Genomic DNA, 17,578 nt, shown 5'->3' on the forward strand with positions numbered 1-17,578 from the left:
TTGAATTTATTTCCAAATGTCCTAGAATTTCGGTGAAGTAATTTCCCTTCATATACATGTAACATTTTGACCTCATGAAAAAAATGATACTGTATCTGTTTAAGCATGTACGCTTCCAGAAACTGAAAGAAGACTCTTAACTTTACTATCTAAATATCAAGAAATTGAATCACAGTGTAATTTACTTGGTGGGTGGTAGTGTTAGTCCCTCAGTTGTGTCTGATTCTTTGTGACCCCATGGATTATAGCCTCCCAGGCTTCTTTGTCCATGGCATTCTCCAGGCAACAGTACTGGAGTGGGTAGCCATTCCCTTCTCCAGGGGATCTTCCTGACCCAGGGATCGAACCCAGGTCTCCTGCATTGCAGGCGGATTCTTAGTGTCTGAGCTACCACTTCCCTGGTGGCTCAGATGGTAAAGAATTTACCTGGGACTAGGCTTATTCTTAAATTAGCTTTTTGTTTCAGCCATGTCATAAGTACTCAGTGCTAAATTTAAGTAGTCTGATATAATGAAGAAGTTGGATGGGGAGGGAGAATAAAAAGGAATGATAGAGACTTCCTTGGTGGTCCCGTGGCCTAAGACTCCATGTTCCCAATGCAGGGGTCCCGGGTTTGATCCCTTGTCAGGGAACTAGATCCCACATGCCACAACTAAGACCCACTGCAGCCAAATAAATAAGTAAAATATGTATAAAAAAGAATGCTAGGAAGAGTAAGAAAGAATTCTAGTAGAAGAAAGAAAACTCAGTGCTGTAATTCTCCTTATTCATAATTGTATTTGTCTGAATTTTTTCATTTGCAAGTGGAAGAAGCCCAAACTGTCTTAAGTAAAAAAGGGAAATGTACTGACCCCCTGATGCTGGGACTGATGGAGGGCAGGAGAAGAAGGGGACGACAGGGGATGAGATGATTAGATGGCCTCATCAACTCAATAAACTTGAATTTGAGTAAACTCCGGGAGATAGTGAAGGACAGAGAAGGCTGTCGTGCTGCAGTCCATGGGGTTGCAGAGAATCGCACACAACTTAGCGACTGAACAACAACTACTGAGTTACGTATCTGTCTGTTAGGTCCAAGGGTTCTGATTGTCCTGGCATGATCCCATGCCTAGACCAGTCACCATGGCCAAGGGAATGCAAGACTCTCATTGGCTGTCCTGGGTTTTTGGGCCCACCTTTTGTACCAGTTGTAAAGTAAAAGTGAAGTGAAGTCGCTCAGTCGTGTCTGACTCTTTGCAACCCCGTGGACTGTAGCCTACCAGGCTTCTCTGTCCATGGGATTTTCCAGGCAAGGGTACTGGAGTGGGTTGCTATTTCCCTAGTAAAGTCAGTAGCTAGACTCCTGGAATTAGCAGAAGGAGGGAAAGTGGATCAATTACAAGAAGAAAGAATGCTGGGCAGGCTAAATGCACACCCAACACACTCATCATATACAGCGATAGGACAGAAAGGGGCTGATGGTGACCTTCTTTTTTTTCCCTTTTGAATGGTGTGCTGCTAAGTTGCTTCAGTCATGTCAGACTCTTTGTGACACTATAGACTGTAGCCCACCAGGCTCCTCTGTTTATGGAATTCTCTATGCAAGAATACCGGAGTGGGTTGCCAGGCTCTCCTCCAGGGGAACTTCCCCCTTGGATGATAAGTTCAGTTCAGTTCACTTCAGTCACTCAGTCGTGTCCGACTCTTTTCGACCCCATGAATTGCAGCATGCCAGGCCTCCCTGTCCATCACCAACTCCTGGAGCTTACTCAAACTCACACCCATCTAGTTGGTGATGCCATCCAGCAATCTCATCCTCTGTCGTCCCCTCCTCCTCCTGCCCCCAATCCCTCCCAACGTCAGGGTCTTTTCCAATGAGTCAACTCTTCGCATGAGGTGGCCAAAGTACTGGAGTTTCAGCTTCAGCATCAGTCCCTCCAATGAACACCCAGGACTGATCTCCTTTAGGATGGAATGGTTGGATCTCCTTGCAGTCCAAGGGACTCTCAAGAGTCTTCTCCAACACCACAGTTCAAAAGCATCAATTTTTCGGTGCTCAGCTTTCTTCACAGTCCAACTCTCACATCCATACATGACCACTGGAAAAACCATAGCTTTGACTAGACGGACCTTTGTTGGCAAAGTAATGTCTCTGCTTTTTAATATGCTGTCTAGGTTGGTCATAACTTTCCTTCCAAGGAGTAAGCGTCTTTTAATTTCATGGCTGCAATCACCATCTGCAGTGATTTTGTAGCCCAAAAAAATAAAGTCAGCCACTGTTTCAACTGTCTCCCCATCTATTTCCCATGAAGTGATGGGACCAGATGCCATGATCTTAGTTTTCTGAATGTTGAGCTTTAAGCCAACTTTTTCACTCTCCTCTTTCACTTTCATCAAGAGGCTTTTTAGTTCCTCTTCACTCTCTGCCATAAGGGTGGTGTCATCTGCATATCTGAGGTTATTGATATTTCTCCCGGCAACTTTGATTCCAGCTTGTGATTCTTCCAGCCCAGCGTTTCTCATGATGTACTCTGCATATAAGTTAAATAAGCAGGGTGACAATCTACAGTCTTGATGTACTTCTTTTCCTATTTGGAACCAGTCTGTTGTTCCATGTCCAGTTCTAACTGTTGCTTCCTGACCTGCATACGGGTTTCTCAAGAGACAGGTTAGGTGGTCTGGTATTCCCATCTCTTTCAGAATTTTCCACAGTTTATTGTGATCCACACAGTTGAAGGCTTTGAATGATAGTCTTTAGTAAAACTATAATACAAAGACATCAAAGCAACCCAATGTATGCATGAACTTTCTTCTCAATAAAGTTTACTTTTTAAATTTAAATGCTCACTGTGCTGCCCAAGAATTTGTGTTGTTCATTCATTTTAAAATGAAATATATTTTACTGTCCTGTGATTGCTCTAGATAGAATGAAGTTTGGGCAGCTTATCTATAATATAGTTAGATCACTTTTGGTTTAGAACTGTGGGTATTATTTTATCAGTTTGACTACTACTATAATGACAGATTTTTCCTGTGCCTGAAGGCAGGTTAGCATTCTCTTGGCTCATATCTGGAGGCTTTCTAACTTATGATTTGTCTGGAACTGCCAGGGGAACGTGTATACTGGGAAAAAGCTGGAGCTGGAAAGGGGTATTATTCCTTAAGGTGTCTGCTTTTTTAGGTTAGAATCCAAGGAAGATAGCAACCTGACCTTTTTCAGAAGGGCACAGGCCTATTTTTTGAGAATTGTTTTGTCCTATGAGACTGGTAACAGTAGGTAGTAAGAGCTTATAGTATCTTGAGAAAAGTTGCACTTGTTTTTTAAATTATATATCTGCAGTGTAATTTACTTCCCACATTCTGATTACAACAATCCCACTCAAAAACTGGTTCCTGGACCTTCTTCCTTTAATCTCAGATTGTCAGTTTCCTCCTTGTCTCATTTCCTACCACCTGCAGCTGGGACCTCAGAGTGGGTCACCCCAGCTAGTTCCTGCCCTGTTGTCTTTCTGTCCCTTCTAACCCGCCAACCTCTTTTGCTCAACCAGCTCAACTCTCTGGGTTCTGTTTCCTGTATTTGTGATATTAAAAATCAGCCATGTAAAGCAGTTATCCTTCAATAAAAAATAAATTAATTAAAAAATTAAAAAAAAAAAGAAAATCAGCCAAAGAAGACCATACAAACTTGCAGACTTTGTGTTTACCCATTCAGCTGTATTCTTCCTCAGCTTGTATTCTGCTAAGAATTCTTTTTTCCCTCTTCATTCTCAGTATAATATATATATTTAAATTATGTTTTACCATTTTTGATTGGAATAGAGTTGCTTTGCAGTGTTGTGTTCGTTTCACACTGTTGCCGTACAACAGTGTGAATCAGCTATATGTATACATATACCCGTACCCAGCTAGGCTCCATATGTTATACAGCAGCTTCCCACTAGCTATCTGTTTTACCCACGTGTGTGTTAGTCCCTCAGTGATATCTGACCCTTTGCCAGGCTCCTCTGTCCGTGGAATTCTCCAGGCAAGAATCCTGGAGGCCATTGTCATTCCCTTCTCCAGGGGATCTTCCGGACCCAGGGATTGAACCGAGGTCTTCTGTATTGCAGGCAGATTCTTTACCCTCTGAGTCACCAGGGAAGCACTGTGCCCCCACCCCCCATAGAGTATATTCATCAATTCCAGTCTCCTGGTTTGTCCTACCCTCCCCTTCCCACCCCATGTTCACAAGTCCATTCCCCACATCTGCGTCTCTGTTCCTTCCCTGAAAATAGGTTTCTTCCTCACCTCTCTTTCCTTTCTGCATAGACGTTGTTCCAGACCCGCCCCTTCTTTCCTCAGGCCTCCCTACCCCTCCCCGGATGTCTCGGAACCTTCGCTCCTGAGAGCGGCTCTCCTCCTGTGTGGTCCAGGTGCCCACTTCCCAGGCAGATCTCGTAAATCTATCTGATCCACACTTTGCCTCTTGACATAAGAGAGTGAAGGAAGAGGCAGATGTCACCTTCCCTTCCCCGTGTTCTAGATGCTGTCCTCCTCAGTTTCCTTGGAGACTCTTATCTCGCGCTTGTGCTCAGAAGTCCCTTCATTCGTGCCACAACCCCATCGTGCATGACCACTGTGTGCAGATGCTGTGGTAGGAGCTAGGGGGACAGCAGCGACAGGTTGCTGTCCTCAGTCTTTAATTAGGACAGAGATACATACCCCCGACCCCCACAGTCACAGAGAGAAATGATTCCTCACCGTTTGAAATGCTGTGACGGAAGTGTCCAAGAGGACCTAACGTAGTCCTACAGTCTAGGGAAGATGTGACATTTGCTTGGCATCTGAAGGATGTCTAGGAGGTCATCAGGGAAGGAAAGAAGTTGTTGGGCTGAGGGATCAGTGCGTGACAGGGCCTGTGGCATAAAGGGGCACAGCATGAGTAGAAGGCCACTGTGGTTGCAGTGGGGAAGACTGGAGCGGGAGTTGAGGTCAGACCACGCAGGGCCTTGCAGGCATGTGCAGAAGGGTCCCCTGAGAGCCCCAGTCTGAATCACGCTTGCTCTCTGCCTCCTGGGTCCTCTGCCCCCTCCTGCATGCCCGCTGAGCTTCGGCCTCTCAGCGCTGCCTTGTTGGCATCTCTCTTCTCCGTCTTCTGTCACAGCTGGGCTCTGTGCTGGGTGTCTGCCTTGTTCCTGTCTGCATGTTGCAGTCTTGCAGTCTGGTTCTGCCTCTGCCTCCTGTATCTTGTTTCCATGCACCATCTTCTGTCAGTTTGTTTCTCGATCTTTCCATGACATTCAGCATGTTCTATAGGAACACTTTTCTGCCTTGCCTTTCTCTATCTTCTGCTCTGTGTGTTCTCTTCTCTTACATCCAGGATTTCTTAGTCTCCTCTGAGGGCTCCTTATCCTTAATGTTATTGTCCCCAAGGCTGTTTTCTCTACCCTTTTTGGTCCTACCCTGTCCCCTAAGTGAAAAACTAAAGAACCTCTTGATGAAAGTGAAAGAGGAGAGTGAAAAATTTGGCTTAAAACTCAACATTCAGAAAACTAAGATCATGGCAACCAGTCCCATCACTTCATGGGAAATAGATGGGGAAACAATGGAAACAGTGACAGATTTTATTTTCTTGGGTTCCAAAATCACTGCAGATGGTGACTGCAGCGATGAAATTAAAAGACGCGGGCTCCTTGGAAGAAAAGCTATGACCAACCTAGACAGCACATCAAAAAGCAGTGACATCACTTTGCCAACAAAGGTCCTTCTAGTCAAAGCTATGGTTTTTCCAGTGGTCATGTATGGGTGTGAGAGTTGGACCATAAAGAAAGCTGACTGCTAAGGAATTAATGCTTTTGAACTGTGGTGTTGGAGAAGACTCTTGAGAGTCCCTTGGATTGCAAGGAGATCCAACCAGTTCTTCCTAAAGGAAATCAGTCCTGAATATTCATTGGAAGGACTGATGCTGAAGCTGAAACTCCACTACTTTGGCTACCTGATTCAAAGAACTGACTCATTGGAAAAGACCCTGATGCTGGGAAGGATTGAATGTGGGAGGAGAAGGGGACGACAGAGGATGAGATGGTTGGATGGCATCACCGATTCGATGGACATGAGTTTGAGCAAGTTCTGAGAGTTGGTGATGGACAGGGAAGCCTGGCCTGCTGCAGTCCATGAGGTCGCAAAGAGTTGGACAAGACTGAGCAACTGAACTAAACTGTCCTCTAGGATGGTTATATCACCACTGTCGCGGGTCTGGCTGCCAGGATTAAGACCCATTATCTCTGCATGTTCATACCTGGATCTCTGACCTTTCTTCTAAGGTCTAACCCTTTATCTGAGTTCTGCTTGTGATGTTTGGGCGCTTTCCAACGCAGTGGGCCAAACTCAGAACTCACCACCGCCTTTCTTCTGACAACCTTTTTCTCTGCCTGTATTTCCCATTCTGGTGAATGATGCTGTTGTCTGCCCTATTGTTCATTCTTTAGCAGTTGTTTATTGAGTACCTGCTGTATATCAGCAACCATGCTCTGTCATAATAAACAAAAAGAAAAAGTCTTTGTTCCTGGTTCCAGAGCTCCTAAAACCTTTGGACTTCCCTGAGTTGATAGGAATGCCTTTTGTTATTCAAAGTAAACACCTTCCTTGGAGGTCCAGTGCTTAAGACCTGACCTTCCAATGCAGTGGAGGAGGGTGCAGGTTCGATCCAGGGTAGGGGAGCCAAGATCCCACATGCCTCACTGCCAAAAAACCAAAACATAAAACAGAAGCTATAGTGTAACAAATTCAATGAAGACTTTAAAAAAGATGGCCCATGTGAGAAAAAAAATCTTAAAAAGAAACTTTTTGGACCTTAACCTGAATTTGTGTTAATGTAGTGCCTTTCAGCTCACCACTACCACCACCACCTCCGAGGAAGAGGAAGGGACAAACTGGAGACTGAATTCAGTCTCATGGCCAGTTGTTTAGTCAGTCATGCCTGTGTGATGGAACCCCATCCAAGACTCTTAGAATGATAAGGTTCAGGGAGCTTCTGGCTTGGAGAACACTGAACTGGGAGCTGTGGAAGAGGAGCGAGTGTGGAGTCTCTTCACATCCCTTCCCCCACACGCTGCCCTCTTAGCCCAAGTGGTTGTTCCTAAGTTATATCCTTTATAGTAAAACTGTAATCACCAGTATAGCGATTTCCTCAGTTGTGTGTTGTGAATTACTGAACCTGGGGAAACAGGGCTGGGTGTGTTTTGTCCATGGGATTCTCCAGGCAAGAATACTGGAGTGGGTTGCCATCCCCTTCTCCAGGGCATCTTCACAACCCAGGGATTGAACCTGGGTCTCCCATATTAGGCAAATTCTTTACCATCTGAGCCTCCAGGGAATCTATGGGGTCTGCCTAAATTGAATTGTATGAAACCAATTTGGTGTTAGAGATGTGTCATTAGAACACATATCTGGACTATAGTGTCTGTAGATATCTATACAGTTGTCCTTCAGTATCTGCAGGGTGGTGGAATTGATTTCAGGACCCTGCACAGATACCAGAATTCATCGATAGTCAAGTCTTTCATATAAAATGGCATAGTGTTTGCATATAGCCTATGTACAACCTCCTGTATACTTCAGATCATCTCCAGTTTACTTATATTACCTAACATGGGCTTCCCAGATGGTGCAGTGGTAAAGAATTTGCCTGCCAATGCAGGAGATGTAAAAGAAACAGGTTCGATCCCTGAGTTGGGAAGATCCTCTGGAGGAGGGCATGGCAACCCACTCCAGAATTCTTGCCTGGAAAATCCCACGGACAGGGGAGCCTGGTGAGCTACAGTCCATGGGATTGCAAAAAAGTTGGACGTGACTTAGCAAATAGGCATACATGCACGTAATACAGTATACTGCTACTGCTGCTGCTAAGTCACTTCAGTCGTGTCCGACTCTGTGTGACCCCATAGACGGCAGCCTACCAGGCTCCCCCGTCCCTGGGATTCTCCAGGCAAGAACACTGGAGTGGGTTGCCATTTCCTTCTCTAATGCATGAAAGTGAAGTTGCTCAGTCGTGTCTGACTCTTAGCGACCCTGTGGACTGAATACAGTATACAGTATAAATACAATACAGTATAAATGCTACACAAATAGTTGTTAGTGCTCAGCAAATTTGAATTTTGCTTTTTGGAATTCTCTGGAAGTTTTCCATCTAAGAGTGGTTGAATCCATAGCTGAGGGTCCCATGGATGCAGAAGGTTGACTGTATTTGGCATAGACTTAGTACCTATCCCTAAGTCAGACTGGTGGATAGCCGGTTACAATCCAGCCTAGTCGGTTACAATCCAGCCGTGCAAGCGGCAGCCAAGTCTCTTTCTGCTTCTGAAGTTGCTAGATTTTGTTGATTCTGTCTTCGCAGTATCTTTTGAATTCACCCTTTTCTCTCATACTTCTGCTGTTGTCTTGGTCCCGGCAGTTAGCATTCTTCACTGACCTGCTTTGCCCTTGCTGCCTCTGCCTCCTGACGGGCCTGGCTTCCCTTAGCCACTGGGTCTCAGCTGTACGAGGCTGCCAGAGAAGTGTATTGGTACACGTGCTGCTTCATGATGACATCTTCCCCTGGGGTTTCATCGCTTGCGGGGATGGGTTTCAAACTTGTGCTGTAGTATAGTGGGATGTATACTTTTATATACTCTGATGCTGGGAAAGATTGAGGGCAGGAGAAAGGGGCAACAGAGGATGAGATGGTTGGATAGCATCACTGACTGAATGGATGAGTTTGAGCAAGCTCCAGGAGATGGTGGAGGACGGAGAAGCCTGGTGTGTTTCAGTCCATGGGGTCACAAAGAGTCGGACATGACTTAGCAACTGAACAACAAATACTCTTGTATACTCTTAAAAAGTTACTGAAGACCCCAAGGAGCTTTTCTTTACGTGAGTTTTATCCCTCTTTGTCAGGTTAGTGATTAAAACTGAGAATGTTAAAAATACTAATTTACTTAATGAAAATATCTGTCATAAATCCATTACACACTTAACATAAAAAACAGATTTTTATGAAAACTGTTTTACAAAAGCAGTTTAAACAAAAATTTAGTGAGAAGAATGACACCATCTTACGTTTTTGTAAATCTCTTTAATGTTTCACTTAGTAGAAGACAGTTGGCCTCTCATATCTGCTCCATAGATGAATGTTGCAAAATGTTGTTTTGGTTGAAGTAGTTGAGGAAAGCCTGGTCTTAACATAGATACGTAGTTGGAGAAAGCAGGAGTCTTCTAATGTCACTTCCAAAAAACTGTGGTTATTCCTCGATACTATACCAAATTTTTAGCAGTGGTGGTTTTTTAAGGGTTAGTGGTTGTGTGGAATCTGAAGTTATGTTAGTAAACTCTTCATATTTAATATGATTCAATGATTTAATAGATTCAATAAAATCTGTTGCTCTATCTTGCAATTTGAATGGATATTTTACTCCTCTGTGATTTTGTACACAAATGATGTGTTGGTCATTTGGAAAATATTGCTTCACTGAGTAATATGGATCCTCCAAATGTGTATATGTTTCTTTAAGCAGTATCACGAAAACCCATTTGTTAACTTTACTGCCCATCTTATTAGAAAATTCTCTAAATTTGGGGAAAGCAGTCTGACTAACAATGGCAGAAACTGGCTTTCCAAGTTTTAATTATTTACGCAAAGCTTAACTTTTATCATCAGCATCAGATACTGCCAGGCGTTTTTCCTGAAGCAGCAGGCACACTTCTTTTTGAGAACACACGCACAGGGCATGCTCAGTCGTGTCTGACTCTGCGACCCTGTCGACTGAGCACTCAGGCTCCTCTGTCCGTAGAATTTTCCAGGCAAGAATACTGGTGGGTTGCCGTTTCCTTCTCCAGGTGATCTTCCCAAGCATGCATCTCCTGCACTGGCTGGAGGATTCTTTACCACTGAGTCATCTGCAAAGCTCTCATTTTTGAGAAACTATCTGCCAAGTACTCAAGTGTGAATAACCGTAGTTACTCTGTTGTCATTCTGCCAAATAAACATTGTGTCCCATGAGAAACAGTGGCTAGTTTAGCTTGTAACTCGTTTGCATAAGTGTGTTTCTTGGTGTGCGCTTCATGGGAATTCCCTGGCGATCCAAGGATTAGGACTCTGCTTTCACTGCCAAGGGCAGTGGTTCAGTCCTTGGTTGGGAAGCTTAACATTCCACAAGTTACAGAAATAAAAGAAATGCTTCATGACGCCTGCCCTTTATTTGCACTGGTATTAAACATGCATACTCAAGAACCAAGGTTTAATATAGTAATGTTTTTAATAACTCATCAGGGATATTCTGACGTGAAATTGTCTTTAAATTTTTTTGAAAATTAATTTATTTAAATGTGAGTGTGTGGGAGTAAAGAATATAGTGACCGCTCGTTCAGTTCCGGGCCTCTGTTGAGGTGGCTATGGTCCTCTCTCCCCCTTGTTTTTGTACCAGTGCAGACATAAATATGGTGAAAAGGGAAAGTGATGTCTGAGTGCTGTGGTGATCTTGACCTGAATCCCTCAAAGGGGTTTGGGAACTCCAGGGATTCCCCAGACTACACCGATTGCTACCTCACAGGATGAAGTGCAAACCTTTATGCACGGTCTAAAGAGCCCTCTGTGCTCTGTCCCTTCTGATTTTTCTGATTTTCCCTTTTCTCCAGCTATACCTCACCTTCCTGACTCCGGCCAGCTGCATCTCACAAAGCGGTCCTTTTGTCACAGGCGCTTGCCTTGACATCCCACTTCCCCAACCCAGAGTGTTCCTCTGCCCCCCTCCTTCTGGGCCTGCTGGGTCTCCCGGAAGGACCTTCCGGTGCCACCCCAGCTATTAGTCGTCTTCAGATTCCCACCCCACTTCCCAACTTTTGACTGTCTCTTTCCGTCTATTTTCTAGATCCCTCAATTTACAGGTTTTTTTAAGACTTTTTTTTTTGGTGTAGGCTGTTTTTTAAATTTACTTGGGGCTGTGCTGAGTTGCTGCGCGTCGGCTTTCCCTGATTGCAGCGGTCGGGGGTTGCTGTCTGGTTGCGGTGCGCTGGCTTCTCTTTGCGGTGACTTCTCCTGCTGTGGAGCACAAGCTCAGTAGTTGTGGCCCCGGGGCTGCCAGCAGCATGTGGGATCCTCCTGGATCAGAAATCGACCCGTGTGCCCTGCACTGGCAGGCAGATTCTTTACCACTTAGCCACCAGGGACGCCTCAGGTTTACAGTTCTTCACAGGGCCGTCATAACAAGAAAACATCCCTCTTGTGACGTAAGCTTTGTTTATGCCTACTGTTTTGCATGTTGAAACTTCTCAGCCCTAATTCAGAGGGTCATTTGAGTAACCAGGTGGTAAGATATTTGTTTAGCGCCTTCTGCTCTATCAGAAATGGTATCATAGACTGGCCTGCCCAAGGAATAATCTGATTTCCTTTAATAACTACAGAAATGATCACCATTTTCCTCATTATTAAATGGTAAGGTCTTTTGGCATCATCTAGATTTGGGGTTATTTCAGCTAAGTTCAGGAAGAGAAGGGGATGACAGAGGATGAGATGGTTGAATGGCATCACCAACTCAGCTGATATGAATTTGAGCAAGCTCAGGGAGATGGTGAAGGACAGGGAAGCCTGGCATGCTGCAGTCCTTGAGGACACAACTTAGCATCTGAACTGAACTAACTGAACCAGAGCTAAGTTCATCACATAAATGATCTTTAGATAAGTTATCTGAGTTGTGCTTAGCTTATGTAAAGTATGCTAGTATGCTTTGGAAGACGTCTGGTGATCTGACCCCACACCTATCCCCGCCCCACCCCTGATACACACACCCATCACCCCACCTCCCACCCCCCAACCCCACGCACGTGCGCACATACAGATGCACACACACACACACACACACACACACAGAGGAATGTTTACTGAGCACCTGTTCTTGCTCTGGGATTTTGCTAGGCACTTTCACATATCCCATCTAAAATCTGTTTCCCATCATACTGTGAAAAAGTGAAGTGAAGTGAAAGTTGCTTGGTAGTGTCCTACTCTTTGCGACCCCATGGACTATACAACCCATGGAATTCTTCAGGCCAGAATACTGGAGTGGGTAGCCTTTCCCTTCTCCAGGGGATCTTCCCAACCCAGGGATCAAACCCAGGTCTCCTGCATTGCAGGTGGATTCTTTACCAGCTGAGCCACAGGAGAAGCCTTCAGTGAGATGAGTAGTAAATAGATGGTAAATACCTATGTTGCAGATGAGACAACAGAACCTCACATTTACTACCCTTTGTAGTCATGAAACTGTTTACAAATGGCATATTGGGTAGCTGAACTTAAAAAATTCTTGAGGTGCCACAGACTTAAATAGGAGAGTAACATTATGACATGACCATTTATCAGATAGGCACACTTCAGGGCTTTAGTCCAGATTTTAATTCTAGAGGAAACAGAAATTGTTCGTGATGGATTATTTTAGATATGCCATAAAGTTCCTTCAAATTCTGAGATCCCATAACTCCAGGCAGTTGCAGCAATGCTGGAAGTTATCAGACAGTGATGCCTGTAATTATTGCTCAAAAAATGAAATCTGTTAGCTCTAGCATTGTGTTCATATTGATTTTATTATGGAACATATTACCTTTTAGATTTCTTCTCAAGTTAGAGATTCAGTTTACAAACCCATTTACTGCTATATAATTATACTGCAAATTAGGGAGGGGTTTGAGTTAGATGGACCTTTCAGCCCTGGCTTTGTAGTAACTGAAACCTCTGATAATCGCAGTCGAGATGCTGGCCAGGTGCTCTTGGAAATAGTCTGTTGGCACATTTATCCTATGAATAGGCTCTGTAGGATTCAAAAATCTTAGAAACGATCTAAATTAGAATGATAAAATGACACTGGCCCCTCTGGCTTTCGGCTTCCTTCCTTGTGACATTCCCTAAACCCAATTAAAGAATTCTGGAGCCAAGATTTGTGCAGGCAGTGGAGGTTAGAACTTGAAAGTGACAGATCAAAAATGTAGCTATTAGCAGCTTCTAAAAAAGTCTTCAGTTAGGCATTCAGGCAAGGCATGTTATTTCATGGTTGAGAGGCAGTATAGCAAAGGGATTAAGAGCACAAATTCTGAAGGCAGCCTGCCCCAACTACTGATTGTATGACCATAATCCACCTGTTTAACGTTTCTGTACTTGTTTCCTCCTTTGTAAAACGAGGCAGGTCACAGTTCTTACCTTGTAGGGTTGCTGTGAGGGTGTTAAAGCACTTGGGATGGTGTCTCACTAAATAGTAAGCGCTTTTTGAGAAATGACTATTACTATTTTGTCATCATCTGTGATCCAATCCTGGACTCACACTTTAAGACGTCAATGAAGGCATTATACAATATTATCGACAATTGAGTCTCTGACCTCTTGTAACTTCTCAGTTGCTCTTTCCATCATCTGGAAGGTTGGCATTTGTCTTAAGCCTGGTAGAGAGGAAAGGACCTCTTAAGCCTGGTAGGTTTAAAGTGCTTTCATCTACTGACAAAAAAAAAAAAAAAAAGAACTCTTAAAACCCTAGAAGAAAAAGAAATAACCCGATTTAAAAGATGGGCAAGAGATGTGCCTTGGCATTTCCGCAAAGATGCCCAACAAGCACATGAGGAAATGTTTAGTGTTTTTAGAGGAGATGGAAATCTAAAGCATGAGATGCCACTTCACTCTCATTAGAATGGCTGTTAAAAAACAACAGTAATAGAAAATAGAGCTTTGTCAAGGATGTGGAAAAATTGGAATTGCTAGTAGGAATGTAAGATTGTGCTACCGCTCTTCCTCGGTAAGCTAAACACACAGTCACATGGCCTAGCAATTCCATTCCTAGGTATGAAAAGACCCCAGAGAATTGAAAACAGGTTTTTACACCAAAATGTACCTAAAATTTTTATAGCAGCACTATTCACAGCAGCCAAAAGGTGGAAATACTCACGCCCGTCAACTTTTTTTTTTCATTTATTTTTATTAGTTGGAGGCTAATAACTTTACAATATTGTAGTGATTTTTGCCATACATTGACATGAATCAGCCATGGATTTACATGTGTTCCCCATCCTGATCCCCCCTCTCACCTCCCTCCCCAGCCCATCAAGTTTTGTCTGTCAGTAGACAAACAAAATGTGGTATGTTCTTATAATGGAATATTATTCAGCTATCAAGTGGAGTGAATGGTGCCTGCCACAAGTGGAGGAACCTTGAAAACATGCCAAGTGAAAGAAGCCAGACAAAAAAGGCCATGCATGTACCATAAGATCCATTTGTATGAAATTCTCAGACTCAGCAAATCTATGAAAGCAGGTTAGTATTGATTGTTGCTAGGGGCTGGATATGGGGTTCCTTTTGGAGATGATAAAATATTCTAGAGCCAAGTGTTGGTGCACAACATTGTGAATGTATTACATGTCAGTGAATTGTCCATTTTAAGATGATTTAAATGGTAAGTTTTATGCTTTTAAAAAAGGAAAAAAAAAAGTACCATTCTAGTTTACCTAGTGGCAATTTTGTCAGCATATTGATTGAGTTTTTGGTGATTTTAGTTCAATTCAGTTGCTCAGTTGTGTCCGACTCTTTGCGAACCCATGAACCATAGCATGCCAGGCCTTGCTGTCCATCACCAACTTCCGGAGTCCACCCAAACCCATGTCCATAGAGTTCGTGATGCCATCCAACCATCTCATCCTCTGTCATCCCCTTCTCCTGCCCTCAATCTTTCCCAGCATCAGGATCTTTTCAAATGAGTCAGTTCTTCACATCAGGTGGCCAGAGTAGTGGAGTTTCAGCTTCAGCATCAGTCCTTCCAGTGAGCACCCAGGACTGATCTGCTTTAGGATGGAATGGTTGGATCTCCTTGCAGTCCATGGGACTCTCAAGAGTCTTCTCCAACACCACAGTTCAAAAGCATCAATTCTTTGGTGCTCAGCTTTCTTTATAGTCCAACTCTCACATCCATACATGACTACTGGAAAAATCGTAGCCTTAACTGAATGGACCTTTGATGACAAAGTAATGTCTCTGCTTTTTAATATGCTGTCTAGGTTGGTCATAACTTTCCTTCTAAGGAGTAAGCTGAACCCCATGAACAGTATGAAAAGGTGATTTTAGGATGTGATCATTTTCATTTTATATATAGTTCAGTGAAATGTACTGTAATTATTCTCTTGTAGAGCTAGAAAAGGTAGAAAATGAAAACAATGAGAATTTTAATACTTGTTCTTTCCTTAGTGTAGGGCTTCTCAGAGTGGAGTCTGGATGCCCTGGGGATCCTGGAGACCCTTTCAGAGGATCTGCAAGTTCAGATTATTTTTGTAATGATAGTTAAGGTTTAATTTCCCTTTTTTACTCTCATTCTTCATGTGTTCAGTGTAGTTTTCTAGTAGCTATATGCACTTGATAACATCGTTCCTTTAATGGCTAATGGTTTATATGCTTATATATGTCTGTTTCTTATATTTTCTAAGGTAAGCTCGTTGTTTCCTCAGTTTTTTGAGTGGTGACCCAGTGGTTAATACTCTGCCTTTCCAATGCAGGGACATAGGTTTGATCCCTGGTCAGGCACCAAGATCCCACATGTTGTGTGGAGTGAACAAAAAAAATCTAAAAAAAAAAAGAAAAGTAAAAAGAGTCCTGTGGCCAGAATGTGAGTGAATCAGTTTCTTAGCAAAAATGTTACATACTTACAATAAAAAAAATTGTATGAATTGCCTGCGTTATACATTTTTGAAAATATGTATATTTTCATGGGGTTCAGCCTACTCCTTGGAAGGAAGGTTATGACCAACCTAGACAGCATATTAAAAAGCAGAGACATTACTTTGTCATCAAAGGTCCATTCAGTTAAGGCTGTGGTTTTTCCAGAAAATAGTTGTAAACCACATGATTCTTTTTTTTGGTGGTGGTGGTTTTACATCTTTATTGCTTGGAGGTTCTTAGATTTGGAACTAGGGTTTTCTTTTCAGGACACTGTAAGTCTCCAGTTTAGGAAAAGCTTCTCGATTATTGGTTAAGTCTATGGTTTTTAAATTTGAACGCGTTTTGCAATAGGAATGATGCTAGATATGTTGGTTAACATTACCATATCAGTTCCCCCAGACTTCTAGAACACGTTAAGTATCTGAAGTATCATCACAGCTGATGTTTACTGATTGCCTGCTATGTGTTGTCAGTGTTTTAGGTGTTTCCCCATGTGATAACTCATCTCATCCTCCCCACTTTCTACAGAGAAAGTACTGTTATAATGGTGAAGTAGCTTACCTATGATCCCACAGCTGGTAAGCGGCTCATCTTGTGTTAAGGCCTACACAGTCTGACTCCGAAATCTGCAGTCAGCCCTGTGTACTACGTCTGTGTGTGCATACTGTATAATAATAGCTCTCTGGGAATATACACAGGCTGTTCCCACTTGGAAGGCTTGCCCACACTTCCCCTTTATTGTAGTACTGTGTGAGGGCGATAGTAGGGTGGGGGGAAGCCTGAGTCTTGTGCCTCGGGCAGAGGCTCCAGCAAAGATGTGGTTTGCTGAGATGTGGGGAGCAAGAATAGGAGGATGGGGAGCTGTAGAGGGTCAGACTCCTTGCCCCAGGATGCCTCTGGTCCAGTTTTGTTTTGTTTTTTAACTTTTTATTTTATATTGGGGTATAACCGACTGACAGTGTTGTGATAGTTTCAGATGAACAGCGAAGGGACCCAATCATATGTATGCATGTATCCTTTCTCCCCTAAACGCTGCTGGTCCAGTTTTCTAGCTGGATGTTTCCTTCCTAGGGATTGCATCAGCTTATGGCTTATAGGGGCGTCTCTCCCCTTTTTTGCAGTTCTTTGGAATAAGTTAGATTTTTCATAGTTTTCTCCTAATCTCTGTCATGGAGTCCTGCATTTACTCCATTAATTTATTCTGAGGCTTTTTACTACCAGCTAGAAATGAGAGAAAGGATTGTGGTGGGGGAGGGTGTTAAAAATAACCTTTGAAAAAGAAACTTGGAAATAGGTGGTATAGCTATTAGTGGTGGTAGGGGTCCTTAGTGAAAGTGAAGTCGCTCAGTCGTGTCCGAATCTTGTCACCCCATGGACTGTAGCCCACCAGGCTCCCCCATCCATGGGATTTTCCAGGCAAGAGTACTGGAGTGGGTTGCCATTTCCTTCTCCAGGGGATCTTCCCAACCCAGGGATTGAGCCCGGGTCTGCCGGGTCTCCTAAATTGCAGGTAGACGCTTTACCATCTGAGCCACCAGGGAATCCCTAGGAAAACCTTTCAGCAAGAAAGTTGGAAATAGGCGGTATAGCTATGAGTGGTGGTAGGGGTCCTTGGGATTCAAATAAAGTAAAAGCCTTTAACCTCTGAGAATGTCACCTACCTTGCTGGGGTTCCTCCAGGCTCCAGGCTTGTCTTAGGCTGGGAGAGGCAGAATAACCTAGGCCTCTGCCTTGGGCTAGGAGGGGAGTGTCACCAAGAGATTTCCTCAGGGACTCAAGGGTGTGTCCTTCCACCTCCTTCCATTTTCTGTTCCCTACTCTCAGTCCCTGGGATCGCTTTCTAGGCCCAACATCCATCCCAGGGTGATGTGGGAAGTAGGGTGGGGCCCGAGGATCTTCCAGGCAGTT

The 17,578-nt window shown here is 43.6% G+C and overlaps 1 protein-coding gene across 8 annotated transcripts in view; it reads left to right on the plus strand.

Annotated features, from left to right (window-relative positions):
• The window catches only part of ITSN1 (intersectin 1), a 246,668-nt gene that overhangs the window by 12,522 nt on the left and 216,568 nt on the right, over positions 1-17,578 (plus strand). Inside the window, exon 1 of one of the 8 annotated variants that reach the window (XM_070455187.1) lies at positions 11,881-14,278. The exons of the other annotated variants lie outside the window; for them this stretch is intronic. The gene's annotated coding sequence lies outside the window, so the exon portion shown is untranslated. Of the gene's footprint in view, positions 1-11,880; positions 14,279-17,578 lie in introns of those variants that run through there. 8 annotated transcript variants of the gene reach the window in all.

Source organism: Odocoileus virginianus, chromosome 25, assembly GCF_023699985.2.
Source record: "Odocoileus virginianus isolate 20LAN1187 ecotype Illinois chromosome 25, Ovbor_1.2, whole genome shotgun sequence".
Taxonomy (NCBI): Eukaryota; Metazoa; Chordata; class Mammalia; order Artiodactyla; family Cervidae; genus Odocoileus; species Odocoileus virginianus.